At 47.9% G+C, this 25,544-nt stretch overlaps 1 pseudogene; it reads right to left on the reverse strand.

Annotated features, from left to right (window-relative positions):
* The window catches only part of LOC135536974 (ubiquitin carboxyl-terminal hydrolase 7-like), a 90,707-nt pseudogene extending 67,051 nt beyond the window's left edge, over positions 1-23,656 (reverse strand).
* Positions 23,657-25,544: the final 1,888 nt, after the last annotated feature.

Genomic DNA, 25,544 nt, shown 5'->3' on the forward strand with positions numbered 1-25,544 from the left:
TGAAATCTCTTCTATAACCAAAAATATTGTATTTTCAGCTGGTGCAAAACCTAAAGACAAATAAACACAAACAAAACTTCAGATCTGGTCTGGTGCTCCTAAATTTTGTGTGGTGCAACAAACATTATTCAATTCAGAGCCATGAATACACACACACACACTATTGAACAAACACACACACAGAACAACGACTCACCACTCTGCAGAGCTCCTGAACGTCGTGTTGCATGAAGCTGTCTAATGTCTCCCACCTACACAGAAAACAACACATTCACAATTTGTCAACTACGGTCACAATGTAACCATGTTAAACACATTCACAGTCAACTACTGTCACAATGTAACCATGTTAAACACATTCACAGTCAACTACTGTCACAATGTAACCATGTTATAAACAACACATTCACAGTCAACTACTGTCACAATGTAACCATGTTAAACACATTCACAGTCAACTACTGTCACAATGTCACCATGTTAAACACATTCACAGTCAACTACTGTCACAATGTCACCATGTTAAACACATTCACAGTCAACTACTGTCACAATGTAAGCATGTTATAAACAACACATCCAGTCAACTACTGTCACAATGTAACCATGTTAAACACATTCACAGTCAACTACTGTCACAATGTAAGCATGTTATAAACAACACATCCAGTCAACTACTGTCACAATGTAACCATGTTAAACACATTCACAGTCAACTACTGTCACAATGTAAGCATGTTATAAACAACACATCCAGTCAACTACTGTCACAATGTAACCATGTTAAACACATTCACAGTCAACTACTGTCACAATGTAACCATGTTAAACACATTCACAGTCAACTACTGTCACAATGTAACCATGTTATAAACAACACATTCACAGTCAACTACTGTCACAATGTAACCATGTTATAAACAACACATTCACAGTCAACTACTGTCACAATGTAACCATGTTAAACACATTCACAGTCAACTACTGTCACAATGTAACCATGTTAAACACATTCACAGTCAACTACTGTCACAATGTAACCATGTTATAAACACATTCACAGTCAACCACTGTCACAATGTAACCATGTTAAACACATTCACAGTCAACTACTGTCACAATGTAACCATGTTATAAACAACACATTCACAGTCAACTACTGTCACAATGTAACCATGTTAAACACATTCACAGTCAACTACTGTCACAATGTAACCATGTTAAACACATTCACAGTCAACCACTGTCACAATGTAACCATGTTAAACACATTCACAGTCAACCACTGTCACAATGTAACCATGTTAAACACATTCACAGTCAACTACTGTCACAATGTAACCATGTTAAACACATTCACAGTCAACTACTGTCACAATGTAACCATGTTATAAACAACACATTCACAGTCAACTACTGTCACAATGTAACCATGTTAAACACATTCACAGTCAACTACTGTCACAATGTAACCATGTTAAACACATTCACAGTCAACCACTGTCACAATGTAACCATGTTAAACACATTCACAGTCAACCACTGTCACAATGTAACCATGTTAAACACATTCACAGTCAACTACTGTCACAATGTAACCATGTTAAACACATTCACAGTCAACTACTGTCACAATGTAACCATGTTAAACACATTCACAGTCAACTACTGTCACAATGTAACCATGTTAAACACATTCACAGTCAACAACTGTCACAATGTAACCATGTTAAACACATTCACAGTCAACTACTGTCACAATGTAACCATGTTATAAACAACACATTCACAGTCAACAACTGTCACAATGTAACCATGTTATAAACAACACATTCACAGTCAACTACTGTCACAATGTAACCATGTTAAACACATTCACAGTCAACTACTGTCACAATGTAACCATGTTAAACACATTCACAGTCAACCACTGTCACAATGTAACCATGTTAAACACATTCACAGTCAACCACTGTCACAATGTAACCATGTTAAACACATTCACAGTCAACTACTGTCACAATGTAACCATGTTAAACACATTCACAGTCAACTACTGTCACAATGTAACCATGTTACAAACAACACATTCACAGTCAACTACTGTCACAATGTAACCATGTTATACACATTCACAGTCAACTACTGTCACAATGTAACCATGTTACAAACAACACATTCACAGTCAACTACTGTCACAATGTAACCATGTTAAACACATTCACAGTCAACCACTGTCACAATGTAACCATGTTAAACACATTCACAGTCAACTACTGTCACAATGTAACCATGTTAAACACATTCACAGTCAACCACTGTCACAATGTAACCATGTTAAACACATTCACAGTCAACTACTGTCACAATGTAACCATGTTAAACACATTCACAGTCAACCACTGTCACAATGTAACCATGTTAAACACATTCACAGTCAACTACTGTCACAATGTAACCATGTTAAACACATTCACAGTCAACTACTGTCACAATGTCACCATGTTAAACACATTCTCAAACAACCACTGTCACAATACCACCATGTTTAATCACTGACCCATAACGGACCACGATGCAAAGCATCACTCAATCAGGACAATGTGACGTATCACCAGGGTCCTTCACTGTCGTCACTACTCAGAGCCCAACCGTAGCAAAACATTTAGCAACGGAAAATGAAAACAGGCGTTTCTCAGACATAATCAGGTAGTCCCTTTTCCAGTCTCATTGATCGATCAATCGATCGGTCATCTCATTTGTCCTGCAGCGTTGCTAGCTGAGGGGTCCTGGCGCCTACCCAAAGGACTTGGTGAGTTTCTTGGTGCCGACGGGCTTGTCGCTGTGTTGCAGCTCATAGAAAACCCTCTGTAGAGCCAGCGGAACGCTCTTAGACGAGTCGTCTCCCTCTGTAGGCATCATGTACACCGCCTGGTACAGGAGAGAGAGAGAGAGAGAGAAGGGGGTTAGACTCACTAACACTCTCTCTCTGTAGGCATCATGTACACCGCCTGGTACAGGAGAGAGAGAGGGGGGGGGGGTGAGACACAAACACTCTCTCTGTAGGCAACATGTACACCGCCTGGTAGAGGTGGAGAGTTAGACACACAAACACACTCTCTCAAGAGTCGTCTCCCTGTATAGACATCATATACACCGCCTGGTAGGCACAGAGGAGAGGGGTGGTAAACACACTTGAGCGTAGTATGACAGAGTGGTAGTTAGTCGTCTCACTGACCCTCCGCAGCTGGTTGGTGAAGAACAGGGTCTGTAGGAGGCTGTTCATATAACATGTCGCTCCCTGGTTCTTCAGACCCACGTAGCCGGTGTGTTTCTTGGAGTCCCACCTGCACACACACAGGAGAGCAAGGGGTTAACCCAACCACACACACACACACACACACACAGGAGAGCAAGGGGTTAACCCAACCACACACACACACACACACACACACACACACACACACAGGAGAGCAAGGGGTTAACCCAACTACACACACAGGAGAGCAAGGGGTTAACCCAACTACACACACACACACAGGAGAGCAAGGGGGTTAACCCAACTACACACACACACACAGGAGAGCAAGGGGTTAACCCAACTACACACACACACAGGAGAGCAAGGGGTTAACCCAACTACACACACACACAGGAGAGCAAGGGGTTAACCCAACTACACACACACACAGGAGAGCAAGGGGTTAACCCAACTACACACACACACACACACACACAGGACAGCAAGGGGTTAACCCAACTACACACAGGAGAGCAAGGGGTTAACCCAACTACACACAGGAGAGCAAGGGGTTAACCCAACTACACACACACACAGGAGAGCAAGGGGTTAACCCAACTACACACACACACACACACAGGACAGCAAGGGGTTAACCCAACCACACACACACACACACACACACACACACACAGGAGAGCAAGGGGTTAACCCAACTACACACACAGGAGAGCAAGGGGTTAACCCAACTACACACACACACACAGGAGAGCAAGGGGGTTAACCCAACTACACACACACACACAGGAGAGCAAGGGGTTAACCCAACTACACACACACACAGGAGAGCAAGGGGTTAACCCAACTACACACACACACAGGAGAGCAAGGGGTTAACCCAACTACACACACACACAGGAGAGCAAGGGGTTAACCCAACTACACACACACACAGGAGAGCAAGGGGTTAACCCAACTACACACACACACACACACACAGGACAGCAAGGGGTTAACCCAACTACACACAGGAGAGCAAGGGGTTAACCCAACTACACACAGGAGAGCAAGGGGTTAACCCAACTACACACACACACAGGAGAGCAAGGGGTTAACCCAACTACACACACACACACACACAGGACAGCAAGGGGTTAACCCAACTACACACAGGAGAGCAAGGGGTTAACCCAACTACACACAGGAGAGCAAGGGGTTAACCCAACTACACACAGGAGAGCAAGGGGTTAACCCAACTACACACAGGAGAGCAAGGGGTTAACCCAACTACACACACACACAGGAGAGCAAGGGGTTAAACCAACTACACACACACACACACACACACTCACACACACACAGGAGAGCCCTGCTCTAAACCAGGGGTGGTCAACTCCAGGAAGAGAGTTGGACAGCCCTGCTCTAACCCAGGGGTGGGTAACTCCAGGAAGAGGGTTGGACAGCCCTGCTCTAACCCAGGGGTGGGTAACTCCAGGAAGAGGGTTGGACAGCCCTGCTCTAACCCAGGGGTGGGTATCTCCAGAGAGAGAGATCGCGGGAAAGAGGAAAGGAGAGATAGAAGAGGGAAGGAGAGAAGTGAGAAGGAGAGAGAGAAGGAGAGAGAGAAGGAGAGAGAGAAGGAGAGAGAGAAGGAGAGAGAGATAGCAGGAAGGTGAGAGAGAGAAGGAGAGAGAGATAGCGGGAAGGAGAGAGAGAGAAGGAGAGAGAGATAGCAGGAAGGTGAGAGAGAGAAGGAGAGAGAGATAGCGGGAAGGAGAGAGAGAGAAGGAGAGAGAGATAGCGGGAAGGAGAGAGAGAGAAGGAGAGAGAGATAGCGGGAAGGAGAGAGAGAGAAGGAGAGAGAGAAGAGGGAAGGAGAGAAGTGAGGAACCAAGACTCACGCCACTCCGTGAGGAGCGTCTGCCTGCACGTAGACTTCAAAGGAGACTTGATCATCCTCCACAAAGCCTCTCTCTGGATCAGTCACATCCTGAAAACACAGCGGAGGTCAATCATGTTGTCTGTGTCTACACACACAGCGGAGGTCAATCATGTTGTCTGTGTCTATACACACAGCGGAGGTCAATCATGTTGTCTGTGTCTACACACACAGTGGAGGTCAATCATGTTGTCTGTGTCTATACACACAGCGGAGGTCAATGATGTGGTCTGTGTCTGTACGTATATATACACACACCAGTGTATCCCGGTGTGTGTGTGTGTATCCCGGTGTGTGTGTGTGTGTGTGTGTATCCCGGTGTGTGTGTGTGTGTGTGTGTGTGTGTGTGTGTGTGTGTGTGTGTATCCCGGTGTGTGTGTGTATCCCGTGTGTGTATCCCGGTGTGTGTGTGTATCCCGGTGTGTGTGTGTCCCGGTGTGTGTGTATCTCGGTGTGTGTGTATCCCGGTGTGTGTGTGTATCCCGGTGTGTGTGTGTGTGTGTGTGTGTGTGTGGTACTCACGCTCCAGGACATGAAGTTAGAGAAGCCCCAGTCGTTCTCCTTGTGGAAGAAGAGGTGGCTGATTCTGCGGCTGAACGACTTCTCATCGTCCTTATAGTTGATGATCTTCAGCATGGCCTGAGCATGGCACGACCAGGACCTAGCAGGGGGACACATTTACACGTTACACCAGGAAACTACTTCAGCATGGCCTGAGCATGGCACGACCAGGACCTGGCAGGGGGACACATTTACACGTTACACCAGGAAACTACTTCAGCATGGCCTGAGCATGGCACGACCAGGACCTAGCAGGGGGACACATTTACACGTTACACCAGGAAACTACTTCAGCATGGCCTGAGCATGGCACGACCAGGACCTGGCAGGGGGACACATTTACACGTTACACCAGGAAACTGCTTCAGCATGGCCTGAGCATGGCACGACCAGGACCTGGCAGGGGGACACATTTACACGTTACACCAGGAAACTACTTCAGCATGGCCTGAGCATGGCACGACCAGGACCTGGCAGGGGGACACATTTACACGTTACACCAGGAAACTACTTCAGCATGGCCTGAGCATGGCACGACCAGGACCTAGCAGGGGGACACATTTACACGTTACACCAGGAAACTACTTCAGCATGGCCTGAGCATGGCACGACCAGGACCTAGCAGGGGGACACATTTACACGTTACACCAGGAAACTACTTCAGCATGGCCTGAGCATGGCACGACCAGGACCTAGCAGGGGGACACATTTACACGTTACACCAGGAAACTACTTCAGCATGGCCTGAGCATGGCACGACCAGGACCTGGCAGGGGGACACATTTACACGTTACACCAGGAAACTGCTTCAGCATGGCCTGAGCATGGCACGACCAGGACCTGGCAGGGGGACACATTTACACGTTACACCAGGAAACTACTTCAGCATGGCACGACCAGGACCTGGCAGGGGGACACATTTACACGTTACACCAGGAAACTACTTCAGCATGGCCTGAGCATGGCACGACCAGGACCTGGCAGGGGGACACATTTACACGTTACACCAGGAAACTGCTTCAGCATGGCCTGAGCATGGCACGACCAGGACCTGGCAGGGGGACACATTTACACGTTACACCAGGAAACTGCTTCAGCATGGCCTGAGCATGGCACGACCAGGACCTGGCAGGGGGACACATTTACACGTTACACCAGGAAACTGCTTCAGCATGGCCTGAGCATGGCACGACCAGGACCTGGCAGGGGGACACATTTACACGTTACACCAGGAAACTACTTCAGCATGGCCTGAGCATGGCACGACCAGGACCTGGCAGGGGGACACATTTACACGTTACACCAGGAAACTGCTTCAGCATGGCCTGAGCATGGCACGACCAGGACCTGGCAGGGGGACACATTTACACGTTACACCAGGAAACTACTTCAGCATGGCCTGAGCATGGCACGACCAGGACCTGGCAGGGGGACACATTTACACGTTACACCAGGAAACTGCTTCAGCATGGCCTGAGCATGGCACGACCAGGACCTGGCAGGGGGACACATTTACACGTTACACCAGGAAACTACTTCAGCATGGCCTGAGCATGGCACGACCAGGACCTGGCAGGGGGACACATTTACACGTTACACCAGGAAACTGCTTCAGCATGGCCTGAGCATGGCACGACCAGGACCTGGCAGGGGGACACATTTACACGTTACACCAGGAAACTACTTCAGCATGGCCTGAGCATGGCACGACCAGGACCTGGCAGGGGGACACATTTACACGTTACACCAGGAAACTGCTTCAGCATGGCCTGAGCATGGCACGACCAGGACCTGGCAGGGGGACACATTTACACGTTACACCAGGAAACTACTTCAGCATGGCCTGAGCATGGCAGGACCTGGCAGGGGGACACATTTACACGTTACACCAGGAAACTGCCTAAGCATGGCACGACCAGGACCTGGCAGTGGGACACATTTACACGTTACACCAGGAAACTACTTCAGCATGGCCTGAGCATGGCACGACCAGGACCTAGCAGGGGGACACATAAACACGTTACACCAGGAAACTACTTCAGCATGGCCTGAGCATGGCAAGACCAGGACCTGGCAGGGGGACACATTTACACGTTACACCAGGAAACTACTTCAGCATGGCCTGAGCATGGCACGACCAGGACCTGGCAGGGGGACACATTTACACGTTACACCAGGAAACTACTTCAGCATGGCCTGAGCATGGCACGACCAGGACCTGGCAGGGGGACACATTTACACGTTACACCAGGAAACTACTTCAGCATGGCACGACCAGGACCTGGCAGGGGGACACATTTACACGTTACACCAGAAAACTACTTCAGCATGGCCTGAGCATGGCACGACCAGGACCTAGCAGGGGGACACATTAACACGTTACACCAGGAAACTACTTCAGCATGGCCTGAGCATGGCACGACCAGGACCTGGCAGGGGGACACATTTACACGTTACACCAGGAAACTACTTCAGCATGGCCTGAGCATGGCACGACCAGGACCTAGCAGGGGGACACATTTACACGTTACACCAGGAAACTACTTCAGCATGGCCTGAGCATGGCACGACCAGGACCTGGCAGGGGGACACATTTACACGTTACACCAGGAAACTACTTCAGCATGGCCTGAGCATGGCACGACCAGGACCTGGCAGGGGGACACATTTACACGTTACACCAGGAAACTACTTCAGCATGGCCTGAGCATGGCACGACCAGGACCTGGCAGGGGGACACATTTACACGTTACACCAGGAAACTACTTCAGCATGGCCTGACCAGGACCTAGCAGGGGGACACATTTACACGTTACACCAGGAAACTACTTCAGCATGGCACGACCAGGACCTAGCAGGGGGACACATTAACATGTTACACCAGGAAACTACTTCAGCATGGCCTGAGCATGGCACGACCAGGACCTAGCAGGGGGACACATTTACACGTTACACCAGGAAACTACTTCAGCATGGCACGACCAGGACCTAGCAGGGGGACACATTTACACGTTACACCAGGAAACTACTTCAGCATGGCACGACCAGGACCTAGCAGGGGGACACATTTACACGTTACACCAGGAAACTACTTCAGCATGGCACGACCATGACCTAGCAGGGGGACACATTTACGCGTTACACCAGGAAACTACTGTATGGTGGTCAGGACCTAGCAGGGAATTTACACGTTACACCAGGGGGACACATTTAAATGTTACACCACACACATGAGCTAAGGCAGTGTTTCCACTTAAAAAGTCAAAATAAAAAGTCTGATGAGGAAGTGTGTGTGTGTCTATCAGGGTCTCTGCCTGCATGCTGTGTGTGTGTGTGTGTGTGTGTGTGTGTGTGTGTGTGTGTGTGTGTGTGTGTGTGTGTGTGTGCGCGCATCACGTGACTTACGTGGAGTCGGAGTCTGCGTTGCACTGCAGGAAGAAGCCAACACTCTTCTGGTGCGGCCGGTCTGGGTAGAAGCGAGGCATCACCATGATCTTCCAGGGCAGGTTCCTGACGAAGCAGGACGGGCTGAGAACAGACTCACTCAGGCGGCTGAACCTCTCCACCACAAAACGACACGTCGCCTCCGAACGCCAGCTGGTATCTACATACACGGGAGAGGAGGGGCAGGGTGGGTCCATCAGGGTGTGTGTGTGTGTCCATCAGTGTGTGTGTGTATGTGTGTGTGTGTATATATATGTGTGTGTGTGCAGGTGAGTCCTCCTCACCATCCTCCATGTCCTCCTCTGTGTTGTGTCCGTCTGCCATGGCAACGTTCCCGTTAATCACCGGGTTGGCTGGGATTCTCGGGGGATCGTCTGTGTCCCCAGCTGCACGCGCGCACACACACACACACACACACACACACACACACACACACACACAGAGGAAGACGTCAGATAAACAGAGATATCAGTGCAGGAAGACAACAGCATGGTGATTTCTTATTAGTGTCACGGTCAAGGAATCAAAACGCCAGGTGGATTTAACTTCTTTAGGAATACAGCCCCGATGTAGGAAACTTACCATCACATTGTGTTGTCATTCAGAGTCACGTGTTTTCCAAGCTACATCACATTGTGTTGTCATTCAGAGTCACGTGTTTTCCAAGCTACATCACATTGTGTTGTCATTCAGAGTCACGTGTTTTCCAAGCTACATCACACTGTGTTGTCATTCAGAGTCACGTGTTTTCCAAGCTACATCACACTGTGTTGTCATTCAGAGTCACGTGTTTTCCAAGCTACATCACATTGTGTTGTCATTCAGAGTCACGTGTTTTCCAAGCTACATCACATTGTGTTGTCATTCAGAGTCACGTGTTTTCCAAGCTACATCACACTGTGTTGTCATTCAGAGTCACGTGTTTTCCAAGCTACATCACATTGTCCTTTAAAAAAAACCTGCTGTACGTAACAAACACATTCAGTCTGGTTTGTGTTTTCATTTTCTGCCAAGGAAAAAAATATTGCGATAGAGGCATCGTCCCGACCCTAACACAAATATGTTGTTTCTCCCTGGTATGATGATGATATGAAGGGGAAGATACACACAGTCCCCTGGCTTGGAACGATCCCCTTCAAATAGGAGGCTCGACATCTACCAGCACGTTATTTCAGCATGATGCCCAACAGAGACACAACACAAAACGTCCAGAACAAGAAAAGGTGCAGAGAAACACTTTGGTTTCTGAAACAACAGAGTCTTCTGAGTTATAGTTATGTTGACTGGGTCAGTTTAAAACACTGATCTGAATTATAGTTATGTTGACTGGGTCAGTTTAAAACACTGATCTGAGTTATAGTTATGTTGACTGGGTCAGTTTAAAACACTGATCTGAATTATAGTTATGTTGACTGGGTCAGTTTAAAACACTGATCTGAATTAAAGTTATGTTGACTGGGTCAGTTTAAAACACTGATCTGAATTATAGTTATGTTGACTGGGTCAGTTTAAAACACTGATCTGAATTATAGTTATGTTGACTGGGTCAGTTTAAAACACTGATCTGAATTATAGTTATGATGACTGGGTCAGTTTAAAACACTGATCTGAGTTATAGTTATGTTGACTGGGTCAGTTTAAAACACTGATCTGAATTATAGTTATGATGCACTATGGGCCATATTCCCTACATAGAACTCTGGTCTAAAGTAGTGCACTATGGGCCCTATTCCCTACATAGAACTCTGGTCTAAAGTAGTGCACTATGGGCCCTATTCCCTATATAGAACTCTGGTCTAAAGTAGTGCACTATGGGCCCTATTCCCTACATAGAACTCTGGTCTAAAGTAGTGCACTATGGGCCCTATTCCCTACATAGAACTCTGGTCTAAAGTAGTGCACTATGGGCCCTATTCCCTACATAGAACTCTGGTCTAAAGTAGTGCACTATGGGCCCTATTCCCTACATAGAACTCTGGTCTAAAGTAGTGCACAATGGACCCTATTCCCTTCATAGAACTCTGGTCTAAAGTAGTGCACTATGGGCACTATTCCCTACATAGAACTCTGGTCTAAAGTAGTGCACAATGGACCCTATTCCCTTCATAGAACTCTGGTCTAAAGTAGTGCACAATGGACCCTATTCCCTACATAGAACTCTGGTCTAAAGGAGTGCACTATGGGCCCTATTCCCTACATAGAACTCTGGTCTAAAGGAGTGCACTATGAACCCTATTCCCTACATAGAACTCTGGTCTAAAGTAGTGCACTATGGGCCCTATCCCCTATATAGTGCACTACTTTTAACCAGGGCCCGATTTAGGATGAGGACACCGTCTCGTCATCTTTAACCACCAGGAAGAACACTGTAGTGCCGAGGCAGTGTCGCAGCAGCAGCAGCAGCAGCGTGTGTGTCTGTGTGTCGACTACAGCAGTCTGGTAATTAGTAACAATGAAGGATTAAGCTGTGAGCTCCTCTGACACACACAAGCCTGTGTCGCTGCTCTAGGAAGGGGACAGGAGGAACTCAGGCAGGTAATTATCCAGACAAAGAGCCCGGGACGAGTCTCATCAATCACAACTAAGAGGTCTACTGAAGAACAACACGGGAAGTCTATCTCAAACGGCACCTTATTCCCTATATAGTGCACTACTTTAGACCAGAACACAATGGCACACTATTCCCTATATAGGGCACTACTTTAGACCAGAACACAATGGCACACTATTCCCTATATAGGGCACTACTTTAGACCAGAACACAATGGCACACTATTCCCTATATAGGGCACTACTTTAGACCAGAACACAATGGCACACTATTCCCTATATAGGGCACTACTTTAGACCAGAACACAATGGCACACTATTCCCTATATAGTGCACTACTTTAGACCAGAACACAATGGCACACTATTCCCTATATAGGGCACTACTTTAGACCAGAGCCCAATGGCACACTATTCCCTATATAGTGCACTACTTTAGACCAGGGCCCCTAGGGAAGGTGTAGAGAATAGGGTACCATTTGAGAGTCAGAGTAGGAGTGTGAGAGTCAGTATAGTATACCTCGTCTCTGTCAGCAGTTCTACAGTCAGTTTGAATGACAGAAAAGCATCTCATATTATATATATATATATATATAGATATATATTAGTGTGTCCTTACCTACCCTAGCAGTATGAGTGTCATCTCTTCTGTGTCCGTGTGAGAGAGACTGGTTGCATGTACTGTGTGTGTGTGTGTGTGTGTGTGTATGGAGCCCCAGAGAGCCACGCTCACGAGACTGGCCTCATTTTTCCAAGTGGATTACAGGCAGCTGACGACATGTGTCACTCAGCCTGCGTCCCTGACGACTCCCTATTCCAGGGATCCTCAACTAGATTCAGCCGCAAGCCCATTGCTTTTTCCCCCGGGTGGCTGTTCAGGGGGCCGGGCTCCCGGGTGGCTGTTCAGGGGGCCGGGCTACCGGGTGGCTGTTCAGGGGGCCGGGCTCCCGAGAGGGCTGTTCAGGGGGCCGGGCTCCCGGGTGGCTGTTCAGGGGGCCGGGCTCCCGGGTGGCTGTTCAGGGGCCGGGCTCCCGGGTGGCTGTTCAGGGGGCCGGGCTCCCGGGTGGCTGTTCAGGGGGCCGGGCTCCCGGGTGGCTGTTCAGGGGGCCGGGCTCCCGGGTGGCTGTTCAGGGGGCCGGTCTCCCGAGAGGGCTGTTCAGGGGGCCGGGCTCCCGGGTGGCTGTTCAGGGGCCGGGCTCCCGGGTGGCTGTTCAGGGGCCGGGCTCCCGGGTGGCTGTTCAGGGGGCCGGGCTCCCGGGTGGCTGTTCAGGGGGCCGGGCTCCCGGGTGGCTGTTCAGGGGCCGGGCTCCCGGGTGGCTGTTCAGGGGGCCGGTCTCCCGAGGGGGCTGTTCAGGGGGCCGGGCTCCCGGGTGGCTGTTCAGGGGGCCGGGCTCCCGGGTGGCTGTTCAGGGGGCCGGGCTCCCGGGTGGCTGTTCAGGGGGCCGGGCTCCCGGGTGGCTGTTCAGGGGGCCGGGCTCCCGAGAGGGCTGTTCAGGGGGCCGGGCTCCCGGGTGGCTGTTCAGGGGGCCGGGCTCCCGAGAGGGCTGTTCAGGGGGCCGGGCTCCCGGGTGGCTGTTCAGGGGGCCGGGCTCCCGGGTGGCTGTTCAGGGGGCCGGGCTCCCGGGTGGCTGTTCAGGGGGCCGGGCTCCCGGGTGGCTGTTCAGGGGGCCGGGCTCCCGGGTGGCTGTTCAGGGGGCCGGGCTCCCGGGTGGCTGTTCAGGGGGCCGGTCTCCCGAGGGGGCTGTTCAGGGGGCCGGGCTCCCGGGTGGCTGTTCAGGGGGCCGGGCTCCCGGTGGCTGTTCAGGGGGCCGGGCTCCCGGGTGGCTGTTCAGGGGGCCGGGCTCCCGGGTGGCTGTTCAGGGGGCCGGGCTCCCGAGAGGGCTGTTCAGGGGGCCGGGCTCCCGGGTGGCTGTTCAGGGGGCCGGGCTCCCGAGAGGGCTGTTCAGGGGGCCGGGCTCCCGAGAGGGCTGTTCAGGGGGCCGGGCTCCCGGGTGGCTGTTCAGGGGGCCGGGCTACCGGGTGGCTGTTCAGGGGGCCGGGCTACCGGGTGGCTGTTCAGGGGGCCGGGCTACCGGGTGGCTGTTCAGGGGGCCGGGCTCCCGAGAGGGCTCCCAGGTGGCACAGCGGTCTAAAGCACTGCATCTCAGTGCTAGAGGCGTCACTACAGACCCTGGTTCAATGCTGAGCTGGATCACAACCGGCCGTGATTGGAAGTCCCATAGGGTGGTGCACCATTTGCCCAGCGTCGTCCGGGTTACGGGAGGGTTTGGCCGGGGGAGGCAGTCACTGGAAATTAAGAATTTGTTCTTAACTGGACTTGCCTAGTTAAATAGAAGTTTAAATAAAATTAAAATAAACTTACAAATAATTTGGAGATTGTGCTTCTTGCAGTCAATTTGCAAACAGATATATTGTTTGACCAAAACATAACCATTTTAAACCTTGTAAACGATCACATCTCTCTATTATGCGTGGGAATACCTGGGAACAGATTCCTTAAACAGTTATTTACATGGAGCTGATTTCCTGGTGTTATTACAGTATTTTCCGTCCAACAACTAAAATAAAAATATATATATATATATACCAGCCCCCCCCCCCTTGTCTTATACCGAACATGGCACAATATGTTAATCATTTGAACAAATTATTTTACCAATGTGTTATTGGGTAAGTTTTTGGAGGGCATTCTACTCAAATGGATGAAAGTGAGTATGCCGACACCATCTGAAAATGGAATGCCCTCCAAAAACTTACCCAGCCCCATGCTAACGCAGGTCGCCAGCCCCATGCTAACGCAGGTCGCCAGCCCCATGCTAACGCAGGTCGCCAGCCCCATGCTAACGCAGGTCGCCAGCCCCATGCTAACGCAGGTCGCCAGCCCCATGCTAACGCAGGTCGCCAGCCCCATGCTAACGCAGGTCGCCAGCCCCATGCTAACGCAGGTCGCCAGCCCCATGCTAACGCAGGTCGCCAACCCCATGCTAACGCAGGTCGCCAGCCCCATGCTAACGCAGGTCGCCAGCCCCATGCTAACGCAGGTCGCCAGCCCCATGCTAACGCAGGTCGCCAACCCCATGCTAACGCAGGTCGCCAACCCCATGCTAACGCAGGTCGCCAACCCCATGCTAACGCAGGTCGCCAACCCCATGCTAACGCAGGTCGCCAACCCCATGCTAATGCAGGTCGCCAACCCCATGCTTCAGTCTATTTGTTTGCACTTTGCTGCATCAGTAGATTATTTCTAATAGCATACCTGATAATATGGACCATGCATAGGCTAAATTTTTTAAATATATATTTTTATTTTACCTTTATTTAACTAGGCAAGTCAATTATTAACAAATTCTTATTCACAATGGCGGCCGACCGCGGACGATGCTGCACTATGGTGCGCCGCACTATGGGAATCCCCAATCACGGCCGGTTGTGATACAGCCTGGATTCGAACCAGGTACTGGAGTGACGCCTCTTGCACTGAGATGCAGTGTCTTCGACCACTGAACCAGGTACTGTAGTGATATAGCCTCTTGCACTGAGATGCAGTGTCTTCGACCACTGAACCAGGTACTGTAGTGATATAGCCTCTTGCACTGAGATGCAGTGCCTTAGACCACTGAACCAGGTACTGTAGTGATATAGCCTCTAGCACTGAGATGCAGTGTCTTAGACCACTGAACCAGGTACTGTAGTGATATAGCCTCTTGCACTGAGATGCAGTGTCATAGACCACTGAACCAGGTACTGTAGTGATATAGCCTCTTGCACTGAGATGCAGTGTCTTAGACCACTGAACCAGGTACTGTAGTGATAAAGCCTCTAGCACTGAGATGCAGTGCCTTAGACCACTGAACCAGGTACTGTAGTGATATAGCCTCTAGCACTGAGATGCAGTGTCTTAGACCACTGAACCAGGTACTGTAGTGATATAGCCTCTAGCACTGAGATGCAGTGCCTTAGACCACTGAACCAGGTACTGTAGTGATATAGCCTCTAGCACTGAGATGCAGTGCCTTAGACCACTGAACCAGGTACTGTAGTGATATAGCCTCTAGCACTGAGATGCAGTGCCTTAGACCACTGAACCAGGTACTGTAGTGATATAGCCTCTAGCACTGAGATGCAGTGTCTTAGACCACTGTGCCACTCATGAGCTTATCATTACCAGATCTCATATGTAATCTTTTAACTAGTTATTATCATATTGATTCATTTTATGTCACAAAAAAAAAAACTTGCATAAACACTAAATATAATGAAGGCCTACTTGTTAGGGTAACTTGGGGTAAATCGCCACAAGGGGTAACAAGCCCCCTGCCTGTACTTCTCACAGAAAACACTTCGTCACCACCCCCCACCCCCCCCAAACACTTCCCCTGGTTTCCGCGACTCTTTCTCAACAAAAAAAATATAATCTGAGTCACAATTTTTTGTCATTCCAAAATAAATGAAATTGGAAGGAGAGAGACGTTGTACCCCAAGTCACCCTACAATTGGCAGACGTTACATTCCACTCCTCTCTCCCCGAGGCACATGTCAGTGTTAACATGCTTCTGCTAAACATCCTGGGTTTAAAATGGCAACGTTCGCGCATATTTAGGAGATGAGAAATAAATAAAGTAGGACTGGAAAGCTGGGATTTCTCTTTTTTTTTAACAAAAGCCTTTAAAAACGGCTGTTTCTGAGATTTAAATGGACAACGATTCTTCACTTCTTGTCAGACTGCATGTTTCCCTCCCTGTGGCACTGAGAACAGCGATGAGCCACGAGAGGAATATTTATCTAGCAGAGAACAACACGCCGTCAAGGTAAATAGATACAAATATTCTACTATGGGGTTGTTAGATTCTTATTATTTATTTGTTTTGTTTGCAGAGGAAAAGTACATGTGGAATGACACCGCAGCCACAACATGCGCCTCAGCAGGAATATTTGTTAATGTTCGATATTTGCTGTCGTTGTTGTGTGGCGGTAATGATGGCGCAGCACCAAGTCAATAGGTTTGACCAGGCCGTGGCGCAGCACACAGGAATGGGACAATAGTAGAAAAGGAGCAATAGGTTTGACCAGGCCAATAGGGTAGACCCAAAGGCAGCACTATGCAGGGAATGGGACAATAGGGTAGACCCAAAGGCAGCACTATGCAGGGAATGAGACAATAGGGTAGACCAGGGAATGGGACAAAGGCAGCACTATGCAGGGAATGAGACAATAGGGTGCAGGGAAGACCCAAAGGCAGCACTATGCAGGGAATGGGACAATAGGGTAGACCCAAAGGCAGCACTATGCAGGGAATGAGACAATAGGGTAGACCCAAAGGCAGCACTATGCAGGGAATGAGACAATAGGGTAGACCCAAAGGCAGCACTATGCAGGGAATGGGACAATAGGGTAGACCCAAAGGCAGCACTATGCAGGGAATGAGACAATAGGGTAGACCCAAAGGCAGCACTATGCAGGGAATGGGCTAAATGACAATAGGGTAGACCCAAAGGCAGCACTATGCAGGGAATGGGACAAATGAGATGGGGTGGGCAGCACTATGCAGGGAATGGGACAATAGGGTAGACCCAAAGGCAGCACTATGCAGGGAATGGGACAATAGGGTAGACCCAAAGGCAGCACTATGCAGGGAATGGGACAATAGGGTGACCAGGTCACATGGGGTAGACCCAAAGGCAGCACTATGCAGGGAATGGGACAATAGGGTAGATCCAAAGGCAGCACTATGCAGGGAATGGGAAAGGCAGCACTATGCAGGGAATGGGACAATAGGCTAGACCCAAAGGCAGCACTATGCAGGGGATGCAGGGAATGGGACAATAGGGTAGACCCAAAGGCAGCACTATGCAGGGAATGGGACAATAGGGAAGACCCAAAGGCAGCACTATGCAGGGAATGGGACAATAGGGTAGACCCAAAGGCAGCACTATGCAGGGAATGGGACAATAGGGTAGACCCAAAGGCAGCACTATGCAGGGAATGGGACAATAGGCTAGACCCAAAGGCAGCACTATGCAGGGAATGGGACAATAGGCTAGACCCAAAGGCAGCACTATGCAGGGAATGGGACAATAGGATAGACCCAAAGGCAGCACTATGCAGGGAATGGGCCAATAGGATAGACCCAAAGGCACATGCAGGGAACAATAGGTAGACCCAAAGGCAGCACTATGCAGGGAATGGGACAATAGGATAGACCAGGACAATAGGGTAGACCCAAAGGCAGCACTATGCAGGGAATGGGAATGGGACAATAGGAGACAATAGACCCAAAGGCAGCACTATGCAGGGAATGGGACAATAGGATAGACCAGGTGCAGGGAATGGGACAATGGGGTAGACCCAAAGGCAGCACTATGCAGGGAATGGGACAATAGGATAGACCAGGACATAGGGTAGACCCAAAGGCAGGCAGGGAATGGGACCCAAAGGCAGCACTATGCAGGGAATGGGACAATAGGGTAGACCCAAAGGCAGCACTATGCAGGGAATGGGCCAATAGGGTAGACCCAAAGGCAGCACTATGCAGGGAATGGGACAATAGGGCTAGACCCAAAGGCAGCACTATGCAGGGAATGGGCCAATAGGGTAGACCCAAAGGCAGCACTATGCAGGGAATGGGACAATAGGTTAGACCCAAAGGCAGCACTATACAGGGAATGGGATAGGGTAGACCCAAAGGCAGCACTATGCAGGGAATGGGACAATAGGATAGACCAGGTCAATGGGGTAGACCCAAAGGCAGCACTATGCAGGGAATGGGACAATAGGCTAGACCCAAAGGCAGCACTATGCAGGGAATGGGACAATAGGTTTGACCAGGTCACATGGGGTAGACCCAAAGGCAGCACTATGCAGGGAATGGGCCAATAGGGTAGACCCAAAGGCAGCACTATGCAGGGAATGGGACAATAGGGTAGACCCAAAGGCAGCACTATGCAGGGAATGGGCCAATAGGGTAGAAAGGCAGCACTATGCAGGGAATGGGACAATAGAGTTTGCTATGAAAAGGCATTAGATCACTTATTTTGGTATTGCCTCCAAAGGCAGTATGCAGGGAATGGGATAAGAGCAGCACTTAAATGGTAAATGTAGCTTGTTTGTGGCCAAAGGCAGGTTTAAGGAATGAAAAATATCAACATTAATCTAAAATTAACCCATAAATAGCGCTGAATGGGCCAGTAGGGAAAACCATAAAGCAAACACATATTCCCTTTTGTAAAAATATTGATCATTAACCTCAGGTTCAGAATGTATATGAAACATCACAGCAGTTGAAAAATATTTTGGGCACCTGGAGACCACAAGGTTTAAGGGAAAAATATCAACATTGACAGAGATAGGTGGGGGATCGGGCATTAAATATTGATCTTTTTGGACCACCAGCCACTGTAGCAGGTAGATTTAATTAGCAAAAATAATAATAAAATGTAAAAAAGTGATTCATTTAATTGCTTTTTTTTTTTTACCCAGCCGAAATACGTTGAAAACAGCCACTGTAGCAGGTAGATTAAAAAATAATAATAATAAATTAAAAAATGTGATTCATTGAATTGCTTTAAGAAAAAAACCCAGCAGAAATACGTTGAAAACAGCTACTGCAGCATTTATTTAGCTATAAATGTGATAAAACGTCACAATTTTTTTTACTCACAAATGCGGGTGGAATGCTCACGCTGGATGCTGGTGGGGGAAATAGACCTCTTACCCACTAATGTCAAAATCTACTCGCTTTTGGCAGGTGTTCATTTAAGGCCCTGGATGGGATGGACTGAGAGTAGTTGGGGGCGGGGTTTAAATAGTAGTTGGGGGGCAGGGTTTAAATAGTAGTTGGGGGCGGGGTGGTTTAAATAGTAGTTGGGGCGGGGTGGTTTAAATAGTAGTTGGGGGCGGGGTGGTTTAAATAGTAATTGGGGGCGGGGTTTAAATAGTAGTTGGGGCGGGGTTTAAATAGTAGTTGGGCGGGGTTTAAATAGTAGTTGGGGGCGGGGTTTAAATAGTAGTTGGGGCGGGGTTTAAATAGTAGTTGGGGGCGGGGTTTAAATAGTAGTTGGGGGGTTTAAATAGTTGGGGGCGGGGTTTAAATAGTTGGGGGCGGGGTTTAAATAGTAGTTGGGGGGCGGGGTTTAAATAGTAGTTGGGGGCGGGGTTTAAATAGTAGTTGGGGTTTAAATAGTAGTTGGGGGGGGGTTTAAATAGTAGTTGGGGGGCGGGGTTTAAATAGTAGTTGGGGCGGGGTTTAAATAGTAGTTGGGGGGCGGGGTTTAAATAGTAGTTGGGGGGCGGGGTTTAAATAGTAGTTGGGGGCGGGGTTTAAATAGTAGTTGGGGGGCGGGGTTTAAATAGTAGGGGGCGGGGTTTAAAAACTCACCTTCTATTACAGTTATGACTGAAAATACAATGTATAATTCAAGTACATCAAAACATGGACTCATCAACCCAAAGGAGGGCTACTTTGAAGAATCTCAAACATAAACAAAATACATTTTAACACTTTTTTGGTAATTACATGATTCCATATGTTATTTCATCATTTTGATGTCTTCACTATTCTCCTACAATATAGAAAATAGTCAAATAAAGAAAAACCCTTGAATGAGTAGGTGTGTCCGAACTTTTGACTGGTCCTGTACATGGAACAAAAGAAAAAGCTGTAAAAACTACATGTTTTTGTCCCCAGAAGAGTTTGTCCTTCATCTCAGTGGAAGTGATGCTCTATAATCAGTTTGTCCTTCATCTCAGTGGGAGTGCTGATCTCAGGTCAGTTTGTCCTTCATCTCAGTAGGAGTGATGCTCTATAATCAGTTTGTCCTTCATCTCAGTGGGAGTGATGCTCTATAATCAGTTTGTCCTTCATCTCAGTGGGAGTGCTGATCTCAGGTCAGTTTGTCCTTCATCTCAGTAGGAGTGCTGATCTCAGATCAGTTTGTCCTGCATCTCAGTAAGAGTGCTGCTCTGGGGTCAGTTTGTCCTGCATCTCAGTAAGAGTGCTGCTCTGGGGTCAGTTTGTCCTGCATCTCAGTAAGAGTGCTGCTCTGGGGTCAGTTTGTCCTGCATCTCAGTAAGAGTGCTGCTCTGGGGTCAGTTTGTCCTGCATCTCAGTAAGAGTGCTGCTCTGGGGTCAGTTTGTCCTGCATCTCAGTAGGAGTGCTGATCTCAGATCAGTTTGTCCTGCATCTCAGTAAGAGTGCTGCTCTGGGGTCAGTTTGTCCTGCATGGTATTCAGCAGCTGGGATGGGAAAGGGGCCAGGAATAACCACTGGTGTTAAGTTAGGTACATTTAGTAAGAGTAGTACATGGTATTCAGCAGCTGGGATGGGAAAGGGGCCAGGCCAGGAATAACCACTGGTGTTAAGTTAGGTACATTTAGTAAGATGTTAAAATGAAAATGGTTATAAGAATGGCAAGGTGCCAATGTAAACCAACTGGTTGTAGTGTATGACTATTACAGTGGAAGGCCTCTTGTCCATGCACCTCAACTAGACCTGCATCTGCTCATCCAAACATTGGTTGTGTAAATACATCAGTTGGACTGATGCACCTGTGGTAATGATGAATGATATGTAATCTCCATCCTATGCATCACAAATGATCATAATGCTAAAGTGCATGCTATTGACGAACATTTTTGCTAAACTGTCAGAAATGTTGTGGACTGTCCCAACCTAATGGGGATCATTAAAAATGGCGAGCCACGCGCGTTGTCTTCCATACAATGAAGCAGCAAATCCCCGCGCGCTGGCTGTGTCGATGCAACCTCCACATGCAGGCCTTGCCGCAGAAACATAAACCCCGCCACCCACCTCGAGTTCTTATGTTGGCTAAATCCTCAACTTGGCTAAACGCCATCTATCTAGCTGTGCACCATTACATATTTCCGGGCATCTTTTGGGCACAGGTGCTTATTTCAGTAACGTTCGTTCGCAAAGCTAGTTTAGACTATCGTTGATGTACGGCAAAACCAAATTGACGCATCTGTGTTGATTAACTTGAATTGTAAGCTAGCTAGTACCTCTTTGCTCGCTAATGAAATAGTTAGATATCAACACTGCTAAATTAGTTAGCCATCTAGCTAGCTACATTATTATTTCATGTATAGCTGGCTCATTTGAAAACCACATAAATGACATGCGAGTCTCAATGACGATGATGCAAACCATTCCCTTTATAAAAACGTAAACAAACAGCGAAGGGCCTTGGTTCAAATGGATCGCTTTAAAATGCTAGCTAAGTATCCACCATCTTGGAATCGCCACACACCCCCCGGTCCGCGGAGAGGCCTCCTATAACGGTCACTAAGCGCTGGCTAAGGCCAACCATTTTCAGTTAACAAATCAGCAAAACAATTATATTACAAATACAAATTATTAAATTATACATATATTGTTTACAACTAAACTGAGTGATCGTACCTTGTTACCTGGCTACTGTAGCCTGGCTACAGTTATCTGACTACCGTTCGCTGATTAGCGGCTAGCTGACGTTAGTTAGCTAATTACAAATACATTACACAGTCGGGTTGGCTCGTTAGGCAAACAAATAGTAAACGCACCGTAGCCATGAGATCCTTGTAAAAAAAAATACCTTCACTAACGGACCAATTGGTCTGTCAAATGTGTAAGTAAATAGCAACATTTGCCTAATACCTGCTGGGTCATTAATAGCCATTGTTAAAACGGCATGCGTAGGCTCAAAGAGTCATGTGAAACAAGCTAACTTGGCTACTGTTTACAAAACATGAACGGGGGTGTAACATCCAGACTAAAGTGTGTTACCGTTAACCCCTGTGACCGGGGCACAAACGATCGATTTTGTAGCGCGAGTGAGAGCTATTGACTCGGGTTTATTTTGGCAACTAGCAGGTTGGCTAGCTAACCGCGATGAATGAATTGTACATGCTATTGCTAACTAGCCAACTGATCCAAATATAAATCCATGTAAGTTAAGCTTGTTAGGTGACAGATATACGACGGTTGTAAATATACTGTAAAAACATGTGGTTTATGTAATGTTTCACTCATGTTGTCTTACGTTAAACCAAAACGGATGTTTTGACCATCGTTAGCTACCAAGTTGACTGCGCCACGTTTAATCACGCCGACTTGGGCTAGCTAGCTAGCGTCAAGACCGTGAGAGTGCAAGAAATCAGTCCGTGAATGTGCTAACCTGCCAGTTGCATATGTGTGATGTAAGTTAGCGAGTCTCGGCTAGTTACCGGGTCGTCCAACGTTAACTAACTAGTTACATCCAACGACGCGTGTATTTGACATGTCAACAACACTTAAGTTAAAGCTAAGCTAACGTTGGCTACTGACTAAACGAGGTCAGATGCTGCTGCAGCAATGGACGCATCATCAGCAAAATGAGTTGTGACCATTGTGGCAGGCCTTGATGTTTACAGTGACGATACATCAGTTCACGCTAGCTATGCACTTCCAACTATTTTAATGTAATTGTTGTTTTAGTTTATTGTCCCTTTCCCGTGGCTTTTTCGTACCTTCCATCTCCATATCCTCGGGCTCGCTAAGTTGTTGCTCGCCGGCTTTCTGCTGCTGCTGTTGTTGAGTGTGGTGGTGGTTCATGTTGGCAACTGTTGTGAAGAGATGATGCCTGTTGTCTTTGTTCCCCTCGAACTTGTCTGTTGCTGGTTCCGCGGGGAGCCGGTTACTGGGTTGTTGGTGAGGTGTTTGAGGGTGCGGAGGTGGAATAGACAGGTCAAACCTGGTCGGCTGGGCCTGTTCTAAAACAACCTCGGCCTTTTCTCCCGTCAGCGCCGGGGATTGAGGGAGGAGGTCGGTGGGGGAGCAGGCAGAGAAACGCGGACGTATTTGCTTGCTATTCGCCCAATCTCGGCGCCTTGATGGGTGCAAGTCGCTGACGGTGGTAATGACTACGGCTCCAAAAAAGGGAGACCCGTTGAATTAAATAAATCCGACTTTTACCCCGGGTAATATGGGGCAATTGGCGAAGTGAGAAAGACAACTCACGACCTGCAGCCTGAGAAACAAATACTGTTGCCCTGTTTTAAAGCCAACTGGCACAAGGCAGCCAACTAACGAAATTAGTCAATCAGGGAAAACAAATGTTCATAAACTATCAATGCACATTGAAATACAACTTTCCCTTCGATATTCCCAGTCCGTGTGCTCCTCCGATTGTCCCTCGTCTGGGGGAGAGCAGAGAAAAAGCTATCCATTCAAACCTGCTTCTAATTTGGAATCGCAGTAATTTAGAAGTTTAGGGTGATAGCGATGCCACAGCCCGATATCGACTTTCCCACACATTAAATCACCGTATTAATATTAGCAACAAAATTCAGCACCTTGTCGCATTTCAAAACGTCTGTTCGATGAATAAATGTGCCCGGTCACAACCAGAGCCTCTCACCCGCTTCCTTGGTTTGTGATGTTGAGTTTGAGGTAAAACTCAAAATGGCGGTCGCGCTCTTCTCTGAAATGTCACATCCGCATGGAGATCTAAACACTCCCGCACACAGCAGAATCGCTGGGTCGCTCGCTGACTGACTGTGTATTTTTCATTAACCAATATACGGGTTAGCAATCATAGGCTACAACTCATGGGGGTAAAAAATATATATAATAATAGCTAATATTATAGGTTAGTTGGTATAACGGGTTATAGCAGAGGTGTCAAGATCATTTTGCTCCGGGGGCCGCATTCGGTCTTCAACGAGGTCCGGAGGGCCGCACTGAAAACTGGTTCTATTTCCACACCATCAAAAAGTGTAAAGAAATTGTCCTCTATCCATCGTTTTTTTTTGAATTTTCGATGTTCCCCGACTGTCTAGCCTTCATTTTGGTGATTATTATTAGCAAGCTGGACACAGTCAATAAACTGTATGAATGTAAGTCAATTATAATTTACAAAGTTTCGATTTGGTCTTAGTAATTTTACAGTAAGCCTATAATAAGTATGTTACAGTATGTTCCTTCGCCCCAAAAAAAAAAACACCCATGGGCCGGATTTTGACACCCTTGGGTTATAGCGTTTACCAGAAATATAGGAGTGTTCTGGATGCACTTAAAGGGCCCATTTTCTTTAAAATAATTGCAACATGACACTGCAAACATTTACATTTTCATTTAAGTCATTTAGCAGACGCTCTTATCCAGAGCGACTTACAAATTGGTGAATTCACCTTCTGACATATATGATGGAACAGCCACTTAACAATAGTGGAATTCACCAGTCTAAATCCATTTGGAACAGCCACTTTACAATTAGTGCATCCTAAATTCATTTAAGAGGTGGGGGGTGAAAAGGATTACATTATCCTATCCTAGGTATTCCTTGGGAAGAGGTGGGGTTTCAGCGGGTGTCTCCAGTGGAAGGTGGTGATTGACTCCGCAGTACTATGATATGGAGTCGTGAGGGAGTTTGTTCCACCATTGGAGGGGGCCAGAGCAGCGAACAGTTTTGACTGGGCTGAGTTTTGACTTCTCAGTGGTAACACATAACATAGCACATTTTTTGAAACAATACACATAACATAAGTGATTGGGATTCTCAGTACATATGGATATGAGCATTGTAGAAATGGTATTATTTCCCAACCGGCCACTTTGGAGTATATTCTGTTTCAACCATATATGATGAGTCAATATCGCAGTGTAAAAACAGTGGAAGTGCCCAAAATCATTTTTTGTCTCTAAGCTTCAATTTTACAATCCAAAGACATTCTCTGGTACATAACTGGACAACTGAACATTGCAACATTTTGAAACAATGGGACATAGGCTGGGAGTACATAGGGATATAAGGCTATGGAGTCCCAAGGGCATAGGGC

The sequence above is a fragment of the Oncorhynchus masou genome, unplaced genomic scaffold (assembly GCF_036934945.1).
Source record: "Oncorhynchus masou masou isolate Uvic2021 unplaced genomic scaffold, UVic_Omas_1.1 unplaced_scaffold_690, whole genome shotgun sequence".
Classification (NCBI taxonomy): Eukaryota; Metazoa; Chordata; class Actinopteri; order Salmoniformes; family Salmonidae; genus Oncorhynchus; species Oncorhynchus masou.